The sequence below is a fragment of the Otolemur garnettii genome, unplaced genomic scaffold, assembly GCF_000181295.1.
Source record: "Otolemur garnettii isolate 467f Iridium unplaced genomic scaffold, OtoGar3 scaffold00165, whole genome shotgun sequence".
In the NCBI taxonomy this organism is placed as follows: domain Eukaryota; kingdom Metazoa; phylum Chordata; class Mammalia; order Primates; family Galagidae; genus Otolemur; species Otolemur garnettii.
The window spans coordinates 1,131,791-1,152,549 of NW_003852560.1; the positions used below are offsets into that span (position 1 = coordinate 1,131,791).

General features: G+C 39.3%; 1 protein-coding gene across 1 annotated transcript in view; it reads left to right on the forward strand.

Moving 5' to 3' along the window:
- Positions 1-20,759, forward strand: part of GREM2 (gremlin 2, DAN family BMP antagonist) — a 121,038-nt gene that overhangs the window by 77,692 nt on the left and 22,587 nt on the right. The gene's annotated exons all lie outside the window — the stretch shown is intronic.

A 20,759-nucleotide genomic window follows, 5' to 3' on the forward strand; every position in this document is an offset into this window, starting at 1 on the left:
CCAGGTTTGAACCTGCCACCTCCAGTATATGGGGCTGGCACCCTACTCCTTTGAGTCACAGGTGCCACCCCATCCCCTTAACTTTCAAAATACATTTACATAAATCCCACCTGAGGAAATAAGGGAATAAATAATAAATTATCTCTATTGGAGCGCCTTTCCTTTTAACTGCCCTAATTAATGCCTCATCCTTTTGCTTTACCTTCTGAATCATTTTCTGGAAAGAACAGCCTGTAGTGTGATCCCAGTTCCTCCCATCCTCATTTGTCTTCAGCTCCTTGCAATGCGGCTGTTGTGATATTTGGATAGTTGAAATTGCTCTGGCAAAAATCACTCATATCCTGCGTCACCCCAAACTCCAAGGACTCTTCATTAGCCTTGATCTCCCTGCACCTGGCCACACGTAACTATGGGTCATTCCCCACTTCTCGGTATTTGCATTCTCTTGGGTTCCAGGAAAACCTTAATAAAGCTTTGCTTTCTGTCTTTTAAACAACATCTCCCGGGCAATTGTTTCTCTTGCATTATTCATTCTTGAAACATCCATTTTCTAAGAGAGTCATTCTCGGCTCTTTGTTCTTTTTTTCATTTTATAATCTCTCCTTTTTCTAATCTTCCCTCTTCATAAGCTCAAGGAAATGTTGTAGTTAAAACACACACACACACATACACAAAACACACACACATACACAAAACAAAACCTGTCAGGATCTGCTTTTGACACCACTTGTCAGGGCCCAGGACTGGCCAGGTCTTGGGCCTGGCTTAGGTAGGTTCCAGATGCGGACCGCTAAGCGACCTTGCTCAGGAACAGTTTCTCTTAGGTCCCTGAGGGCTGTCTACTTTAGCTGGAGAGAAAGAGCGAGAGGGAGAGAGAGAGAGAGAGTCTTAGAGAGAGTAAAGCAGTCTTCTTAGAACAGATAGATCTTAGTCTTTGGCAGAGCTTGGTGATCTTCAGCAGAGAGACGCCGTGTTGGCATTCTGCAGGCAGGAGAGGAGACAGAGTCAGAGTAAGTGGATCTGTGATAGAATGCTCATGCTTTTTGACTGCCTTCTCCTCCAGCCTAATATAAGGCTGAGCTCCTGCCTCTCAACACCACAGGTATAGAGACTGCCAGTTCACCAATGCTCTCATCTCGCGAGCTCTCATGCTAATCTCTCTCCATGCCTTTTCCACCAAGGTGTTCCATTATTGAGCTATACAGGTATTTCTTATAACTCTCACTCCTCCTAGCCATAAGCTATATGGGCTGCTACATAAAACTAGTTTTGAAGACCTAACCAAACTTGAGCTTGAATCGCAGCTCTTGCACTTACCCTTTTCAAGCAATGTAACTGTGGGTGACTTGTATGATCTCTCTAAATATTAGTGATCATCTCTATAAAGAGAAATGTTCCTATCAACTGAGACTGTTGTCATGGATACTAATGAAGATAAGGTATACATTATTCCATATCAAGCATGCACTATTTAATGCCTGCATGTGATAAGTGCTTATAATTAGAATTTATAATTTTATTATTATTCTTAACGCTATTATAATTATTTTTAACTAATAAATATGTGTTATAGAGTCCCAAATCTATCATCTTCAGCAGGACATATCCCTTGACATTCAGATTCGTATAATAACTCCTAGATGTCTACCCAGATGTACCCCAAATACACAATGGACAGACACAGACATATCATCTCTCCCTTTATCTCAAAACTCTTCATCCACCTGTGTTTCCTTTCTGTGCCGATAGCTGAGTTTCCCATCCCCAGAGCATCTGCCTTTGTCAACACATTTCTGTCCCTTCTTCCCATCCACATGCCAATGCCCCATTCTAGCCTTTAGCTTCTCCCCGGTGGGTGACTGCAGTGGCCTCCTAATAGATCTTTATTTTAATTTCCCTCATTCCATTTCCTCTTCCATATGGTGACTGCCTCCATGTGGAGGTCTCACTTCTCAGAGAAAAAAACCTTCCATGGCCCCTCACAATCCACATACAAACCAAGCTGTGGGACTCGGCGTCTACAGATTTCCTCCTGACCTGGTCCCTGCTTCCCCTTTTGTGTTGCCGTGAAAACTGATCATTTTATTTCAGACCTGGTCTTTAATGCCCCATCTCTTTGTTCACGCTGCCCTCCTCCCTGAGATGCCTCATTGCTCCCTTCATGGATTGCCCGTCATCTGTGCGTTCTCTCGGATTATACTCAGCCTTACCCCTGCTTCCTTCTCATCCCTGGGAAGTTGAGCTAATTGCAATTTCCAGATTAACCCATGAATAACTATTTTGTTGCATTTCCACATTTGATTCGAATTATCTGTTTATGAACCTGTCTTTCTAGAAGATATAGACTGTTTGGCATCTAGCAGGAAGATTTATCCATCTGAACTAAATGTCACAAGCAACACGAGAATGACATGCTTTAGACATGGTTTAGATTGAATTGTCCCTCTTGTCACAAGCGTTTTTTACACTTTCTTTTTATTTTCTCCCTCTCTCTTTTTTTAAGAGACAGTTTCTTGCTCTGTCACCCAGGCTAGAGTACAGTGACATGATCCTAGCTCACTGCAACCTTGAATGCCTGGGATCAGGCAATCCTCCTGCCTTACTTCTAAGCAGCTGGGATTACAGGCGTGTACCACCTTGCCAAATTAACTTTCTGATTATTTGTAGAGACAGGGGTCTCTCACTACATTGCCCAGGTTGGTCTCAAACTCCTGGCTTCAAGCCTCCTACATTGCTCGGATCACAGGCACAAGCCACCACGCTGGGCTAAGTGTTTTCCTTCTGCTATTCCCAGAATATTCCTTCTGCTATTCCTAGAATTCTGTCTAGATTCCCAGGAACAGAGGAAGTCACCATATACCTTATTAGACAGCCAAGTCAGAAACCTGGAGACACATCCACTGGTATATCTTTTCCTCTAATATCTGTTCAACCACCAAACTTTCTATCCTGTCCTCCCACCATCCACATATCTCTCCAATGTAACTGTTCCTCTGTATCTCAGGGCCTGGATCTTTCTCTGACTTTTGTGTGTACTGTAACAAATAGATTCCAGTATCTTCCCCCCACTTCTAGACAGGGCACCTACTTGCCTTACACCAGTTGTGCCCCCTCCCAGCTTCCAATGGGACTTCTCTATCACATAAATATACCATGTTTAAAATTCTCAAAGGACAGAGTTCCGTACCTTTAGCACAAGATAGCAAGGACGTCCCAATGACAGAGTTTTCCAGATTCATCTCTAAAGGTTTATCATCCACCCTGCATGTTAGCTATGGAGACCTCCTCTCAATTCTCAGAACTTTCACTGCCTTCATGAATCTCTAAACCCTCCTATTGACTTTGCCTGGAATCACTTTCTCTTACCCAACCTTTTCACAGCTAGCCCATTTCTATGAGTTCGTGGAACGCCTCTTCAGATCATCTTTACTTTGTATTCTTGTCATAGGAATTGATTTCATTCCCAGATCCCTTGCTCCATGCCCCAGGCACTTCTGTTTCATGTATCTCATGGAGCTTCCTCTATTTTATTTATTGTGAAGTGTTACTTTTCTCATCCATCTCCTGAACAAAACTCTTGAGTTCCTTCTGAGTAGGTTCTGTGTCCCTGTCCCCTGTGGATGGTGATAACCTGCTGAGCTTGTGTATTTGATGGCTTCTGGTTAAAAGACTAGGTGAACACAAAGTTTACAGGAAAACAAAGCAAAACACCATGGGGGAGGGACGAGACTACAAAGGTTCAAACTTGACTTTGGAAAATAGAGACCCTGAGTTTGACTCCCATCTTGACTACTCACTAGTTATCTATACACAGCTAGGTACTTGACCTCTCAGCATTCTTTCCCAATTTATAAAATGGTAATGGGAGTAGCTATGACGATTACCCCAGGTGGCTCTTGCAAAAATCAATAACATATTAAGTGATTATGACAGTACTGGTCACAAGACTGGCCCTTGGTAAATGTCATGTATCACTATTTGTTCCGGGGGTCTGGCAGACTGCCTTAAATTGTATTTTTTTAATTGATTTGTCTTTTAGTTAGAAATTTGTGGTAAGAAGAAAGAAAAGCAATTGTATAACTGGCCAACTTTGGCAAACTGTTGGTAAGCTCAAGATCCATCAATATTTGGAGATGGAAGAGCCGGAGAAGATCGTTTAGTCTGAAACCCACACTTTTTATATAGGGAAATAGTGGGCTGAAAAGATTAAGAGCTGGTTCACTTAGCTTATTAGAGGTCAGCTCATAAATATCCAGGGCTAGAACCAAAGGAGCTACTAATAGCTGTCATTTCCAGTTGTTTGGACTGAAGAACCTCATGTGATGACTAGAGTCTAAGCAAAAGGAGAGCACCCAGAGCTGGGGGTCCATGCCTGGGAGTGGGCAGGGGCCACACGGGTGGAGAAGTGGCTTTGCCACATAACCACACACCAGTTCCACTCTTCTGTTTCTTAATTTCCTTTGTTGGGGAGGTTTTTTCTTTTCCAAATAAAGGAAAAAGAACTCAGTGGAAAATTATGAAATGCTATTACATACAAATCTGATTAAAATTACAGTGACTGTAAACTCTGAGTTGAGACGGACACATTTCCCAGGGCTGGCGTGTAGCTCTGATCATGTTTAATGTCAACATTTCTGTCTAGCTTTAAAACAATGCTGTTTTTCCCCCTATTAAGTGACGTTCCAGAAAAAGCAAATTTTTAATTATAGTGCCAATTTGTTTGAGGTGCTCCAGCCGCTTAGGGGAAAAAAAAAACAAAACAAAAAAACAAACAAACAAACAAAAAAAAAACCCAAGAAAATCCATATACATAAAGATGGAGACAGCACAGTGAATGCGAAAGAAAAATATCGGTTTGTGCCAGAAAGAGAGAAAAAACACTATATGGCTGAGAATATTTCTTCCTCTTATGGGCATCCAAACGGGAGCTTCTAAATGAGTCTTCCTTGGTTTAGGGAGTTTCCTAATTCCACGAGTTTCTTGGTAATAAGTTCAATTACCTCAATTATTTGTCACCCAGATCAGACTGAAGATGTAGCAGAATGAAATAAAGCCTTTAATAACAGAGGCTCCTAGATGTCTGCCATCGTTTCGAAGTTTATAGGATGGTCTATTTTTGCTCTGAAATGTCTTTAAAACAGGGAAGTTAGTTCTACGAAGCATTGGTCTTTTCCATTCCATTCATTCACTTTTTGCTTATTGTTCACAAATATTTGATTACTAGACAAAGCGAATGAGTCTCTCAAGCAGGGAGACCCTGGCTGTGTCCTTTATATTCAAGGAAACATACAACAAAAGAATAGGATTTGGCCGGAGTCCTTATACAGGGCTGCTATAGAATGAGTGACCCTCCGGGCTTTCTGATGGCTCACCATTGCCTTGCGTTACGTACCGCGGATCTTTTTATTTTTATTTACTTATTCATTTATTTTTTAAATGTGAATTTTTTTATTGGAAACACAGAAATTTGTTTGAAAAACTATAACAGCCTTCGATCTTTTTTTTTTTTATTAAATCATAGCTGTGTACATGAATGCAATCATGGGGTACAATGTGCTGGATTCACACGCAATCTGAAATGCTTTCATCAAACTGGTCAACATCGCCTTGATGGCATTTTCTTAGTTATTGTGTTAAGACATTTATATTCTACACCTAGTAAATTTCACATGTACCCTTGTAAGATGCACCGGAGGTGTGGTCCCACCAAACACCCTCCCTCCATCCACCCTCCCCCAACCCCTCTGATGTTTTTATTTTTTTTAAAAGAGTAATTTTGCTTGGGATTGTTTTATATCAGAGGGACTAGTGATGATAACCACTATTTAAAACTATATGTAATGCTCCCTTTGAATTGTATGTTTTATGCACTATAGTTTTTAGATATCTTTCTTTTCATAGAAGCCACATAGGATCCTTTTTATCTTTACACTAGTAAAAAAAAGGAAGGCATATATTTTAGAAAGGAATGTGGAGAACGAGGTGTATAGAAAGTATCTGGAGAATAGCTCAGTCTTTTTGTGTGAATCAAAGATTCCCAGGGAATTTAAAGCAGTCAAGGCCCGTAGAAATCATCTTGTCTGGCAGGTCCCAAAGTGTGGCCCTCGCTTACAACACTGCTCCGGTGAGATACTTCTCCACAGCTTTCACTGTCTGAAAAATCAGGAAATCTCAGACACTGTCACGCTCTTGCAGAGACTCACATATCACATTCGTCACATTGGAATCTTCCAGGAAAGGCGCCTCTATAGCTGTTTAACCCTGGTTGACTTAAGACATATGGTCATAGAAATCTTTATTATTCCGTGAGACTAGCATTCAGAGATTCGTGTTTTAGGAAATGTTTAGATCCTCCCTTTTTTTTTTTTTTTTTATTAAATCATAGCTGTGTACATTAATGCAATTATGGGGTACAATCTGCTGGTTTTATATACAATTTGAAATGCTTTCAACAAACTAGTTAACATAGCCTTTACGGCATTTTCTTATTGTGTTAAGACATTTATATTTTACACCTTTTTCTTGAGAAACCTGGGGTACAGCAAGGTTGCCAAATAGCCAGTGAACATCTGACACTACAGCCTTAGTTTCTGGGCTTTACATCCAATATTTCATATATAGAACTGATAGGTGAACTGGCATCTCAGGATAACTTGCGTCCTAAGAATACCTTTACAAAGTTCTCGAGTAGTTATAGTAAGGGCTGCCTCTATGCTAGTTAAATAAATCCCTTTTATAGAAGTAGCAGTGATAATGTCTGTGTCCTAGAGTGTATGAAATAAACATGGAAATGACCATCTAAGGTGGGATTGGGACATCACTGGGAAGTACAGGTCCAAGCGTCTACTCTTGGAGAGTTGAGGACAGTTTATAGAATTAATAGACTCACCTTGCTACCATGTTTCAAAATCAGTGAAAGTATATTTATAGAACTTTCTGATAATCTTGAAATTTCATGCTCAACAGAGTTTTAAGTAGACTTAAATTGTTTTTGTTGTTTGTGTTGCGTTTTAATTCATTCCTTATGTCCTTTTACTTGCCATATCGTATAATAGGTGTGTCAGATATGTATTTATTCTAGCTTATTAGAGGACGGAAGTTCACAGAGGCTATTTTTCTAGAAACATTTCCCAGGAAGCTGAGGCCCTGAGAACAGCAAGTGGGATGACTCCGCTCTGTCCTTACAGCTATGAGGCTCGGTGCCTGAGCTGTGCTATGTTCATTCTGGTTCCAACTTCCCCACTTGTGCTGTCACTTCCTAAATTTTTGGATGCAAATGTACAATCACCAGTTTCATATATTTTATTTTTTTCAACAACATAATTATAGGCAGGTTTTTTTTTTTTTTTTTTTTGGAGATAAGAGTCTCAAGCTGTCGCCCTAGGTAGAGTGCCATGGTATCACAGCTCACACCAACCTCCAACTCCTGGGCTCAAGCGATTCTCTTGCCTCAGCCTCCCAAGCACCTGGGACTACAGGCGTCCACCACAGTGCCTGGTCATTTTTAGGTTGTAGTTGTTACTGTTGTTTGGCAGGTCCAGGCTGGGTTGGATTAGAATCCACTGGCTCCATTGTACGTGGCTGGCGCCCTAGCTGCTAAGCTACAGGCACCAAGCCTCATAGGCAGTGGCTCAAATGAATCAATCAGGAAGATGCAAGATGGATTTCTGTGACATCGCTGGGTTCAAACTTCATAAGAGCTTGTGTGTGAGTCTTCCCAGCCTCACCCTCAGACACATTCCTACCGATGCCCTTATATACCTACTGAACAGAGGCAAGATGATGTATGTCATTATCAGAATGGTCAGGTAATAAAGCACATTACATCCAAACGGTTTTGATAATATTTCACCTTAGGGAAACTCTGGCTGCTGAGCATAGGGACTGATCCAGTGCTCCCTTCAAGAAAGCCCACGAGACCTTTGATGAGGACTTAAGAGAGAGATGGAAAACCACTCAGGTTAAACCATCCTCCTTGATGTGGCTTTAGTGAAGCTTGATGCTCACTCCAAAGCTCTACTTGGATATAAAGGGCTGTTCTGAGGCTAGAAAGTCATAAAACCCCGGCAGGCCGGCTGTTTATCATTCCCCTGGCAAGGCCTTGGTCCTGCTGGAACTGAGAAGCCAGAACATTTGGACATGAACTGAGGGGGCAGTGAAATGTGTTTTCAAGTGCAGAGTTATCTCAGCTCCTCAGTGAGCCTAGCAAGAATGGGCATGGTACTAATTACGTAATCGATCCATTTAATTAATATAATGTAGTCATTTTGTGGCTCTTCAGTTTATCCACAGAAAATAGTACATGCTACATCCCTCTCCTGAAATATCTTCTGCTCAATCCAGGCACAACATTCCCTTTTGTGGCCAACGATGTTTCTAAACGGTAAGGGATTGGAAACAGGTGAATAAAGAGTGACCGGCTGCTGAGAATCATGGCTGTGTCGGTTTGGGGTTTAGAATGTTCTAATTTAACACATATCATTAAGTATCTCCCTCACTCAATTCACATAGCAAAATGCAATCTCAGTAATTTCAAAGTCCTGTAAGAATCCCATTACTTAAAAGCCAACTATATTCTTCTGAGTAAAAATGAAACGATATTCAGGTAGCTATTTAAACAGAGTGTGCAGTTCTATAAGCCTCCGTCTCCTCCAATATAATAAAAGAATAAGAGGTTTACTGTATTTCATCACAAGGGCTAAAGGAGATAACGTGTGTCCAGATGTTAGCACAATGTCAGGCGTATCGCTTTGAGGATTCATTGTTTTTTTTTTTTTTTAATTAAATCATAGCTGTGTACGTTAATACAGTCATGGGGCACAGTGTTCTATTTTTATATACAATTTGAAATATTTTCATCAATCTGGTTAACATAGCCTTTATGGCATTTTCTTGGTTATTGTGTTAAGACATTTATTTATATTCTACATTTAGAAAGATTCACATGTACCCTTACAAAATGAACCATAGGCGTGATCCCACCAATCACCCTCCCTCCTATAAGGGCTTTGTCTGTACCCAAATTTCTGTATCTCTCTGAGAATTATGTTCAAGATTTTCTACATTATCCTTCTTATCTTCTTGCTATAATTTCATAGTACTCTGATGCTAAGAAACCAGAATGAAATGATGGTGATTTTGTAATTTTACATACTATGCGGTGGAGTAAGCCAAGGCTTAGAATTAAGATGCTTCTGGATTTGCCTTGTGTATTCACATCTTAGTGGCTTGTGTGATCTCAGACAAGTGATTAAAGACTTGGTGTGCTTATCTATGAAGTGGGGAGGGCAGGGCCACTGGGGTGCTGTGGCAGAGAGGCAAGATGGTGAACACCAGTCTTGCTATGTAATACACATTGAACAAATAACATTTGTTTTCAGCTGAATTCCTCACCGTTGCTTTTCAGCTATGCCTGCCTTCGCCGGCCCTCCCCTTCCTCAGACCTCACACCGATACCCACATTCAAAACATTTTCTACGGTCAACCTGTCCATAGAGAAATGGAATTATAAAATATTTTCCACTTTGTTTTCCTTAGTTGTCCTAAACAAGGTATTTTTGGAAAATCTGAGTATACACTAAGAAATGGATTGAAAAACAAGAACATGAAAATAAACACTACTACACTTTAATGATATAAAATTGCCCTAATTATCTTTAGATAGTATTATGTTAAAGCCTCATGGTGAGAGCTATAAATGTTTTCAAGTTACAAACCGGGAGTGATATAAGATGAGAAACAACTGTGCTGCTTATTAAATCTATTAAAATAAGATTTAATAGAATTAAATAAACAACTATGCATCTTATTAAATCTATTAAAATAAAATTTAGTGTACATCCTAGATAAACATTAAGGGCATTTCATATATGGGTTGCTGAGATATATAAAAAAAAAAAATACCAGGGGCAGCTCCTGTGGCTCAAGGAGTAGGGCGCTGGCCCCATATACCGAGGGTGGCGGGTTCAAGCCCGGCCTTGGCCAAAAATACTAACAGATTTAGAATAGGATTAGTCAACATGTTGTGGATACAAAGGAGTGATATTGAAGATGTACGCTCTCCCCAAAGTGGTCTTCATTCCTCTCCCTTTCTGCTTCTCTGCCTTTATTTCCCAGCCATCTCACTAGTCCGGGCTTTGCAGATGGCTATTCATAAATATTGCTTAGCTAGTGGAACATAGGCTGATAGGGTTAAAAGGTAACAAGATAACTGACCCGATCAGAAAGGTTCAAGTTTCTCTCCAGCCTTAGGCCATCTTTTCACATGCTCGGAAAAGTCGTTTAGAAATGTAGTTTTTAACCTGGCTGCGTCCAAATCCCCCTCCTCCATTTTTTTGGGCTGAGCGCAAATGTTAAAGGACTTTCACTAGAGCACAGTTTTTTTTTTTTTTACTTTTTTGGAACAATGAAAGAACAATGTGCAACTGTCTATTCTGTGCTTTTGAAGGCACAGCCACGTAAGCACAGAGATTTGGAATTGCCTCAAAGACACACCAGGGTCAGCGAGTGCCTGGTAGCTCAGTAATAGAATATTTAAATCAAAGTCCTTCTTGGGAAGGAGCCAAGTTAGAGAAGAAGGCAGGAGTAACCTGATCCAGGCCATGGCACTGACTCCAGCAGCTGCACCAGAGCTCTTTGGATGGCTTGGCTCGATGGCCGAGCAAGCTCAGGAGAACAGGGCATTAAATGCTTGCTGGATTAGTGATGAAGGCAGAGTGGAGACAGAGTTGCTTTGATTTCTGCAGAAACCAGCACGTTAAACTCACGGGCTGTGTGGAAGAAAGGCCTTAATTTTGACAAAATAATCACTCCCAAACTACCCACCCAATGCATTTATCATTGGCATGATTATAAAATCTGACATCCTGGGTCTCAGGATGAATCGCCCACCACCTGGGACCCACAGTTACAGTAGAGAGGTGTGGTAGATAAAATAATGCCCCTCGCCAAAGATGCCCACTCCTAATTCCCAGAATCTAGGAATGTGTTACCTTACCTGGTAAAAGGGACTTTACAGTCGTGAGATGCAAAGATTATCTTGGAGAATCCATGCGGGGCCATTAGACACTGAGTCCTTCAAGAGGAGAACTTCTCTGGGCTGCACGCAGAGGAGGACGTGGGAACAAACAAATGCTCAGAGAGACGCAAAGTCACGGGCTTTGAAGGCAAACAAAAGAGAGTGTGAGCCTTTGAAGGTGGGCCCCTTCTAGAAACTGGAAAAAGAAAGGGGATGATTTTCCCCTGGAACCTCCAGAAAGGAACACAGCCCTGTTCACACCTTGATTTAAGTTCAGTGAAACCCCAGCCAGCCTTTACAAAACTGGAAACTGGAAAGTCCTTTATGTTGTTTTAAGCCACCAAATTGGTGGTCACTTGCTACGGCTCTAGTGAAAGAATATTACAGGTTTCTGTAATATAGCCCTTTCTGCATCCCTGCCTTCTAGAAAAGTCCCTCATAGCCTTGGGCTGAAGGCCAGGAGAGCCCTAAGAACCATGGCTGGGCTCTGCTGCTCATCTTTCCAAAGGAGGGATTCAAGAAAGGACCGTCAAGGAGCCACAGGCCTGCGTGCAGCCCAGGCCCTCCTGAGAACCAGGCAGATGCTTGTGCAGAAGCCAGTGCTTCAGGGAGAAGGGAGAGAGGGAGTGTGCTCCCATCCTGGTGGGTGCATTCCACCCACCAGGTTCTTTACAGCTCTGAGCACATCAGTTTAGCTGAGCTTCTTGAAAAAGTTGGGAAAACTAAGACTCAGAGTGACTGGGATTGTGTGAACCACCCAAGGTCATAGTGTCTCCCGGTAACCGGGACAGGAGGGGTGAACCAGGCCTGCCTGATCCCAAAGCCCAGGAGCTTTCCACTACCTCGAGCTGTTCCTGGCCTACCAGTTTAAATCCCTTTGCTTCAACATCATTATCACGAGGTCACTTTGGCCTCGTGCTGAAAGGGGCTGAGGCCCTGCTGATACGGCTATTTCTGTCTTGGAACTAGTTCAGAAAATCATGGCAGGGAAAAAAGGGTTCAAAAGAAAGGTCATCAAAAAATAAACACGTTTCCATCTAGTATGGCTTTTTTTAATTTTGTGTCATACTTGGGAAGGGTTTCTCTACAACTAGATGATTTTTAAAAATCCTTCTTCTGTGGCTTTTTCTGGTATTTTTCTTTTTCAGTTAAATCTGAGATCCATGGGGAATTGAATACTGGTGTAATGTGAGCCACTGGCTCAACTCCGTAATTTACAAATGACTTATCAGCTGTCCCAACACCATTTATTATATAATCTATAATTCCTCACTTATTCAAAGCGTCACCATAATCACTTCCTAAATTCCCATATGTAGCTATGGTTTTTTTAATGAGCTTGTCATTCTGTTAAATAAGCAAATAAAGACAGTGAACTGGATAAAAAAAAGAATTGCAATAGGATGAACCGTAGGTGTGATCCCACCAATCATCCTCTCTCTCTAAATGTAGAATATAAAAGTTTTAACACAATAACTAAGAAAAAGACACGAAGGCTGTGTTAACCAGTTGGATGAAAGTATTTCAAATTATATATAGAAACAGTACACTGTACCCCATGATAGTATTAATGTACACTGCTATGATTTAATTTAAAAAAAGAATTGCAATATATGTCATAGACAAAGAGCATAATATGTAAATGGATTCTTAAAAAATTTAATCTAAATGAGTAAATAATATGAGTAGACATTCCAAAAAGATGTATAAACACCTTAAACCAATGAAAAGTTACTTAACCTGTTATTATGGGAATGAAAATCAAAGAACACTGGGATACCAATTTTCGCCTATGGGATTGGCAAAAATCCAAATGTTAATAACACAAGAATAGATTGTGTTTGAGATGGTAAATTCGTGTATCCTTCAAAGAAGAGCGTTTGGAAATATCTGTTAAAATTACAAATACACATAGCCTTTCACCCAGCAGTTTTTCCTCTAGGAATTTATGTTAAAGGAAACATACATATTTAAAAGAGCTATGTGTAAAATTTTTCATTGCTACCCTGCATGTAACTGCAAATCATGCAAAAATATATATATACATAAAGGATCATCGGTATGTAAAGGATCATATGCTAAATACATTTTTTCACAACTCTTTTATTGAAGGACTGTGCAGCTCCCTCAAACAGTGGGGATATTCGTTATGTACAGTTATGAAGCTTTCTTTAGATATGTTGTTAAGTATTTCCCCAGAGGACATACTGGGAAGTGTCTAGGGGAGATTTTTGGAGTCTGGGGAGAGAGGGAGGGACTGCTACTAGAATCCGTTGGGTAGAAGCCTGGTTTCTACTAAACATTCTGAAATACACAGTACAGCTCCCCACAGCATAGGATTCTCCAGTCCAAGATGTCTTGGGGAACTGTCATTGATAAACCGGGCTCTAGAATGATGACCAGGAACTGATTATATTATATACCTATTGGGCAAAGGGTCAGAGGGCTAGAAACTTTTCACTGTATATTCCATTTTGTAATTTTTGAATTATGTTCCTATACGTATAGGTACTGTTCATTTAAAAATAAATAAGTATCACTATCTTCTTTTTTTTTTTTCTTTTTTTAAAGAGTATCATCATTGAATCTCTTTTCCAAAGAAGTCTTTTAGGAGGTGTGAAGAAAAATCCTTCATTTTACTTGTTTGTTTGTTTTTCTCTCCTGTGGTTCCATGTTCTTTTGAAAAACCCAAGGACATCTCTGTTGGTTGTTTCAACAATGGCGAAGTGTTCTTTCCTGCAAAGGTACTCCAAATAATAGAATAAAACCGGAGCATGCAATTGCAATGTATTTTATCTGATCACACAGGCTTTGGTCTCAGCAAACACCAGAAAAAATTGTAACCTAAATTATTAGAAGTTAAACATGTGTATGTCAATGTTTTCTCTGGGGCAAGGACAAACATTCTCAGAAAAGGAACTGATAGCATAGAGGTGCCTTTTATTTCTGACAATGGTGACTTTCTCTGAGAACCTCTAAAGATTTCCCTGGAATCTGTTTCATAAATCTTCTGTAAATTTTCCTTATTAGTGGTTCTTGTTCCGTATTGGCACTAGATATTAGTAGAAAGGCTGTAAATTCGTATTTACCATTAAATCTCTACTATTCCTCTTACCACTGTTCCAAAACTGCTTTACCACGGGTAAGCATTGGGTAGGGCCTTGAATGTTCCAGAAGCCATTGTGATCAGGGTAGAGTTTTGCTCCGAGTTGTATTCTATATAAATGTAAGCATTCAGTTAATTTATAATCTAAATGAGAAGAAAATGCTCTTAAGAAACATCCATTTTCCACATTCCTCAAAGCACTTATTTGGTTTTTCCTGGCAAAGTCATTTCAGGACTCCATGTTCTGTATTTACCCCTTCATTTCAGTCTGAGCTCTTTCTCTTTGAAATTTCTGTCATTGTTTTAAATTTAAAGTTATATTAAAAAAAACATATCATAGTAAAAGACATTCATGACATATATGACCACCAAAGTGTATTAAATATAGGTGGCCTTACAGGGAAAGAGTTAGCCTTTTTTTTCTTTACTTTTTTCTTTTACTTTTTCTTTGCTTTGCTTTTCTTTTTTTCTTTTTCTTTCTTTTTTTTTGTGAGAAAAGGCAAACAAATTTATTTAATGTGTATAATACACAAGATGGAAGACACAAAGATACAGGGAAATTGTCTCTTTCTATATTTAAGTTCAAAGTATAGACATCTGTGTAGAAATATGATTAGATAAAAATAATATGATGTGTCCACTGCATATAGATAATATTCTAACAGATGTCACTGACATCTGAGATTTCACCTTCTGTGCTTTTTTGAGGATGCTAACTGCCTTTGCCTATTTTGTTTTTTTTTAAAAATATATAAAAATGAGACACCTGAGGAAAGACAGAACATGTTAATGTCTTCATGTGTGGACATCTTTAATCTGCTTTCCTCAAGACAGAGCAAGATAAAATATGAAGCCTTTATAATCTAGAGCAAAGGGAGCAGCAGAAGAGAGCAAGGGACTCCGAGATGGAAGTTGATGGGGTCAAAAGCAAATTTTACCTCAACTACAATTGGATCAAAAGTTTATTTTGGTACTTTCATCTGTCAGTTTTGCTTTTCCAAAAAATCAGAGAATGGGCCACTGAGCCAGAGATTGTTGGTTCTAAGCTAAACTTGGCAAATAGGAAAAAAAAAGGCTTTTTGTTTACCCAACAATACAAAATATTACATAAAAAAACTTGAAAAAGATAAATACATATATGAATTATATAATATATACAATACAATTATATAATTATATACAGAATACTGTATGTATTATATAAATTATATAATATATACTCTGTGTCTGTGTAAATATATGTATATAAATCTAAGCATGCAGTTAATTTATAATCTGGATGAGAAGAAAATGCTCTTATAAAACATCCAATTTCCACGTTCCTCAAAGTGCTTATCTGTAAACAGAGTCCGTTCCACACCATGCTAGAGTCTCATTCAGCTGTGACATTTCTGTGGAAAAAGAGAGTTAAGGTCAAGGTGGTTATATATCCCTCTGTATTCTGCAGCTTGGAGTCCTGTGTTTGAAGGAGAATGGACTAGTTGACCACTGGGGCCCATCCCAACTTTACTCAAAGACCTTACAAACAAATTAATGCAAAAAGAGTGATGAGTTGCCATATAGGAAGAAAGACAGAGAGACTGGGCTAGGAAGAGTCTTGGGAGACCCATATACACAAAAAGTATTTCTTTGAGTTGGCTTTTCTAAAAGGAGATAACTTTGCCTACCAGTTGAAGACTTTTTCAGACACCATTGTGAAGTCTTTTTCGTTTTGCTTTGACTTGTGTGTTTGTGTGGAAGGTCATCAAGAAAAAGAACTGTATCTGTTTGTTCCCAGTACGTCCGAGGCATGCAATAAGGATGGGTTTCAGGAAAGTGTGAGAAATAAAAGATGATTAACCAGTTTGATGATAATATTTCAAATTGTATATGAAAACACCACACTGTACCCCATGATTGCATTAATGTACACAGCTATGATTTCATTTAAAAAAAAGAAATAAAAGGTGATAAAAGAAAGAATATTTAATCTCTATCAATCTAAATGTGATTTCAGATTTTTAAAAAAGTGTTAAATGGGCTCGGCACCTGTAGCTCAGCGACTAGGGCACCAGCCACATATACCATTGCTGGCAGCTTTGAACCCAGCCCAGGCTTGCCAACAACAATGAAAACTGCAACCAAAAAATAGCCAGGCATTGTGGCAGGTGCTTGTAGTCCCAGCTACTTGGGAGGCTGAGGCAGGAGAATTGCTTAAGCCCAAAAGTTTGAGGTTGCTGTGAGCTGTGATGGCACAGCACTCTACTGAGGGTTACATAGTGAGACTCTGTCTCCAAATAAATAAATAAATAAATAAATGTTAAATGAATAATACCATATTTGGGGGCCAAGAGTCCAAAAAGAAATATTGAACGTTAGTGTTGTTGGTTGGTTTATCAATGAGAATAAGGCAATTTTATTTCTGGAAAATGGTAGACATACAAGGTAAGTCCTATTACCTGGAAAGAGAAGAAGCATAAGAAAATAAAGATGGCAAGCAGAAAGAAAAAATAAATAGAAAAAGGCAAAAAGAAGTTAGAAGGAAGTTGTGATAGCAGAGTCAATCTAACTAGTGACATTAGCAATGGGGCTTTATTATCCTGAGGAAGGGTGAGAAAAAATACCAATTACCATTATATCCCCAATCTACTAGCGTTCATTATGCAAGCAAGTAGCCCCATACGCATCCACCATCTTTATTTTTCCTTCAACTAGTACGTGAATTGTACATTTAGGTAACTTTGGGAGTGAATCTTCACCTTCCAAAAATATCTGCATTTTTAAAAGAATCCATGGTCAGATTCCTTCCTGTATTCATTATGAGCTTTAGCCTAATACATAGAAAATGAATCAATTCTTAAAATTTGATTTCTACCCAGACCCTTATCTCTGGAGGCTGACAATCTGCTTTGTTCCTGGCCAGCCCTCAGGGGCCCTGAAAAAACAGCACACACAACAAACAAAAATTCAACAACAGCAAAAATTTAATGGCCACCTTGAAAACTTATCAGAACACTGGTTTTTAGAATTGGCTGATGTTTTGTCAAGAAATAGTGAAAGTATTAAAATTTATAATACTCAATATTTACCAATACATTGTTATCCTGGGTATTATATGTTGTATTTCTTGTAATTGCAGAAGTCAAGCGTGACTTGAATATTACACTTTCAATAGTGTTTTCCCTTCTTTCTCTCTTTTTTTTTTTTGGCCAGGGCCAGATTTGAACCTGCCACCTCCAGTATATGGGACTGGTGCCCTACTCTTTGAGCCACAGGTGCCGCCTGTGTTTTCCTTTCTTAAAAACCTTTTTTTGCACCTTCTGTATAAACATGTTGTCATCGTAAAGACTAGATGTACATGGAAAATTTTTGGTTTCCAATTAGTGATATTTAGTAGTTCCAAACCATGTATGCAAATTTTTATCCAAAGCCTCTTTGGACCCACAGTACAAATTTGGGGGTAAAATGAGAGTGAAATTTGTTGCTATGGAAAGAGGTATTTCTTTTTGTGAACTGGACGTTTCTGAGTATGACATAAACCTTTGATCAGGTAGAATTAACTTTTCTTACAACTTCATCTAGACAGTGGTTCTCAACCTTCCTAATGCTGTGACCCTTTAATACAGTTCCTCATGTTGTGGTGACCCCCAACCATAAACCTATTTTCGTTGCTACTTCATAACTGTAATTTTGCTCCTGTTATGAATCGTAATGTACATATCTGATATGCAGGATGTACTTTCATTGGTCACGACCCACAGGCTGAGAACCGCTGATCTAGACAGTAAATCCAAAAACTTGAATTTTGAAATCTGATCTTCAGACAGTGGAAAAGTTAATAGATGAAAGGTAAAATTAAAAGAAGAAAACTCATTTCTTTGCATATAATATGTAGTCAAGATGCATTTTCTGCTCAACTTTTTGTCCATCCTTTAAAGAAAGACCCAGTGCCAAGACAAGCTATTGATTTTGCCTTTTACAAATGACTTATTTAGCCTAACTTCTTCAATCAATGATAGAATTAGGTATATCGATGATAATATTACAAAACTGTGATTTTTGCTTTTGCGCCAGCATCTCTTTGTTCCCTAGCCCTTCTATAAATATGTCCACCTTCCCAGAGCTCAACTAGGTCCGTGATAGCCTGATTTAATTGGGAAAAATCGGTATCTTTACCTATATGAAACCCAACACTTTGGTTGATGAGAAAGGAATGTAACAGGTGTGATTAGGAAGAATTATGAGATTTTGTCTGTCCTTCCTGTGAAACGGAATAGAATGTTGATAGTGGAACCTGATGTTCTGCAAAGTAGCATCTTCACTATCTCAGGACCTGTGAAACGCCTTTTACTGATGTGAAGTAGGATTTGGGCTTTTGAAAGATGGGGGATTACCTTGAGGGTCTAGGTAGTAGGTTTCCTACTTTCTGTTGTCACTAGCCCTGATGTCATATTTCAGAATACTTATTATTTTCAACACATTCATTTTTTTTTTAATCAAGGAATCTCTCTCAAATTGATTGGAGAAGAGTTGGCTAATCACATGACTAGACTCTAGTCGATTATAGAGGAGCTGAAGAAGTCCCTTCAGATACTTAGCATGGTTGGGAGTGGCCAGAGAGGCCTGGAGCCCAGCCCCAGAATTCTTTGCCTTGAAGTCTACATGGACTCATGTATCGACCCCGGAAGCTCTTTGCTTTTTGTGCTCGCATCTCTGTGCTTGTGCCCACTGCCGTGACACGCAAAATAACTTCCGAAACCACTGCTTTAAACATACAGTAAACTCTGAAGTAACTTTGGTTTGATTAATCGATTTAAAAGAATTTTAACACTTATTTTCCTTTTGTTATGTACATAAATGGATGCAGCTTTGTTACATGCATAGATTGCTTTAGGGAAGCAGCCCACAACCTTTTTGGCGTCAGGGACTGTTTTCATGGAAGACAATTTTTCCATCAACCGGGGTTGGGGAAGGATGGTTTTGATGTGAGTCTGCAAGCAATGGATGTGGTATGGTCTCTGTGCAGTCAAACCTCTCTGCTGGTGATAATCTGTATTTGCAGCTGCCCCCAGCGCTAGCATCACCACCTCAGCTCCACCTCAGATCACTGGGCATTAGATTCACACAAGGAGCCACAGCCTAGGTCCCTTCATACAGAGTTTGCAGGAAGATTCTCAATCCTACGAGAATCTACTGCCAGCACTGATCTGACAGCAGGCAGAGCCCAAGCCTGGCACATACAGATGAAGCTTCCTCTCTTGCCTGCTGTCACCTCCTATTGTGTGGCCCCGTTCCTAACAAGCCATAGGCCACACCGGCCAGTCTGTGGCTTGGGGGCTGGGGACCACAGCTTTAGGGTATGGCATTTTCTCATCATCCACCCCCCCCTTCCAACTCCCCATCGTCAATCATTGTTCATTGTCTATGTTGTTCCTTTTCTTAAAAAATTATACTCCATGGTCTGTTGCACAGTAAGAGTACGAGTCCATGCTGTGGTTGATCACAGAATGATTTATCAGAGCCTCACTACTAAAATTCCCATCTAGAGGGCCAGGAAGTACTGATCATGTGGTATTTATGAGCTAAGCCTTCTAAATAAATAAAATGGCCTGAGAGATCATCTCCATAATTTGTAGGACTCAGTGAAAATAAAACATGTGGGTCTCTTTGCAGAAAAATTTACTAAGACTTTCAAGGTAATCCAACAAGGGATTGCTTCAATTTTTACATATTATTTTACAGTTTTCCTTAGCTGCTTAAATGATGTGATTGAAAAAATATATAGTTTATTGTGAAACTATAAAAGGCAAAGGGAAGTCATTGTAATATATTGGGAAAAGCAAGGAACTTTTGATTTCTGCTGTTATTATTATACAAAAATAGTTACTAGTTTGAATGCTGTGTCTCAGTTTTCTTACTGGGAAAATGGAACTTCACTTTTTGGGACAACTACTGATAGAGAAACCTACTTATTCTGGAAGCTTTACATTATTTAATCCTCACTATAATATTATGAGCAGGTGGGATATTCCCCCCAATTAATAGATGATAAAATCCTGGCACAAAGAGATTAAAAAACTTGTTACTGTGTTCTTTAGCAGTAAGTACGATAGATGGGACCAGAGCCCAGGTGACACAGCAGCAGGGCCCAGACTCAGACCACCTGCTGCCTGTCATCCTCTCATATTAAGTGTATGTTAGATCACTATATTGTATCATAATAAGAGCAGGAATTAAAACCCACAATTCAGGCTCAGAATAGATGCTCAGTTAGTATACAGTGATTCTTCTGGCATTTACAATTGTCTTTGTCGATGATATTAAAACCCTGAAACATTCTCATGATTGGGAAATAATACAAAACAGAGGGTAGGTAATTACTTCGGTTGTTCAATTCTAGACAAGATATTACAATGCAAGAAGCAGCAAATCAAATAGTATTTGCAGAGACACGATAGATGGTATTATACTTATCCAGTCCTTATGAAAGGAGTTCTTTTCCCAGATGACCCCAAAGGTGTTTTTAAGATTTTCTCCTAAACGCTCTTCTAGTTATTAACCATAACAAACCCACCAAAGTCTAATGAAATCTTCAGGAAGATATGTAAGCTTAAAGAACAATAGATTACAAATAAAATCACCAATATCCATTTAATG